Source organism: Gavialis gangeticus, unplaced genomic scaffold, assembly GCF_001723915.1.
Source record: "Gavialis gangeticus isolate Ggan-Ray unplaced genomic scaffold, GavGan_comp1, whole genome shotgun sequence".
Taxonomy (NCBI): Eukaryota; Metazoa; Chordata; order Crocodylia; family Gavialidae; genus Gavialis; species Gavialis gangeticus.
In genome coordinates this window covers 100,582,149-100,584,303 of record NW_017729022.1, presented here as the reverse complement: position 1 = coordinate 100,584,303, position 2,155 = coordinate 100,582,149, and positions in this window count along the sequence as shown.

Here is a 2,155-nt window from a genome sequence, read left to right as displayed (position 1 = left end):
TACCAGCTGCCTGGGACCTAGATTATATGTAAAATCTAAGAAAAGCACAACAAACCAGAAAAAATTAGTCAAAATGTATCTGTCCTGTAGTCATTACAGTTAAATGTATGTCTCTTATTCAGACTCATAAAACAAAATCTAACCTTTTGAACATCTTGACAGTGTCCCCAATCCTTTACTGTCAATCATTTCTATACCGGAGTTAACATTTGTTGATGGAGCTAAAAACAGTCTTCAGGGCTATGAAATAGAAAAAAAGACATTACCAGCAGTGGCTAACAGACAGCAAAAATGCAGAAGAAAGGATTTTTTGAATAGCACAGAGTCAAGACCTTTAAAAAGAAGGAACGTTCCTTAACAGCTGTGGAGTGGAGAGAGATTGGCAGATGACAATGAGCCACAAAATCAATAGACTCCCTCACTGCTGCCTGAATAGAAATATTACTACCTCTCCCAGGCAATTGGTTTTAAAGATGGAGTGGAGCAGGAATCAAAGGGGAGGGGGTCCAGCCACACCAGTGCAGCTCCCCTGAATCTGCCCATTAGGGTTTACTCAGTGAGTTGTATTTAGTAGGCAGCATACCCTCTTATACTAAGAAATATACTGGTTACCTTGCAAGTGAGTCTTGCTCCCTATCCTGCCTATCAGACAGTTCAGGGTCTTGCTACGACATTCAGGGGTGTGATCCAGTAGTTCAGTAGTTTAGTAATCCAATAATCCAATTACCCTTTGTTCCCCAACTGTTTTTATGCCTTTTGTTTTCTGCATATTATTTTTACCATTATTCTTATTACTACTGGCTACTTACAGACATGTAATTGATTTCTTACTATTGGGCATTTTCCTAAAACCTTATACATAAACACACCCACACCAGCCATGCCCAGGGGGGTACACTAGGACAGCTGCCCCCCCCCCATGCCTTGGATTCCTGCTCTACCCAGAATTTAAAACCAACTGCCTGGCAGTGGCAACAGTATTTCTAGTTAGGCAGTAGTGAGGGAGTCAACTGACTTCATAGATCTTTAAAATCTACCTGATCCCTGCTAAACTCCTCATCCCATGGGTGTTAATGGTCTTGATGTTCCACCCACCACACGAACCTTTCTTCTGCAGTTCTGCTCTCTGCTCCTGGTCACAAAGCTCCTACTTTACAGCCTTACAGACTGGTTTTAACTCATTGCAATGAAGTTCTATTTGTTTCTGCATCAGTCTCAAACTGCATAATACAGCCCTAGGCCCCTGGCTTCCTAGTAAAGCTACAAGTTTCCCTTGCTTTACATGGGTTCTGTATGTGTGAATTTGCTCTTATCCAATGACCCTTTTTATACCAAAAAATTGTTATATGCAAAGTAAATTCACTCTTATGCAATCCGGTGTGGTGGAAGCCTGCAATCAGCTGCTCTGTGCGGTGCATTGTGGGAGTGACACCATAGACAGAGGAAGAAAAAGTTATTGGAGGGGGATGGGACAGCAGCTGAGCTGTGTGGTGGTACCCTGGCCGGGCTGTAGCGCCAGCTGCTGCAGCCCAGTCCAGCCCAGCCAGCACAGCACCCAGGGAGCTGAGAGCCATGAAGGCACCCTACAGTAGCATCCGCAGCCACCACTCAGGGCAGCTGGTGCCCATGCTTCTGGAGCTGCAGCTGCCCTGGGAGCGGTGCAAGGCCATGACAGTACAGTCGAGGTTTGGAATGTATCCCTATTTGTTACATTGCAAAGTGGGTTCCCTTTATGCAAAGCTGAGTTACATGCCATTTTCCAGGAACGAACGTACAGCAGAAGGCAAGGGAAGCCTGTATTTCTTTTCATTTGGAGAAAACAACATTATGTTGTACGTGATTATGCATGTCACCATGTGCCCCCTCACCCCCTTTCCAAACTCCTACCCACGCCCATGGGCAGATCTAGAATTTTGAGGGGGGGGGGGTGGACAGTGCACTCACCTATACAAGAACATCCAAGCCATTGAAAAGAAGAGGACGTCATTAACACCTGTGAAATTAACAGTTTAGAGGGAGATTATAGTGGATCATGAAGTCAGACTCCCTCAGCACTGCCTGAATAGAAATGCTGCTGCTAGTGCCAGGGCATTAGTTTAAAACGTTGCGTGGAACAGGAATCAAGGGGGGGGGGGGGGGCAGGGGCCCCCCCCCG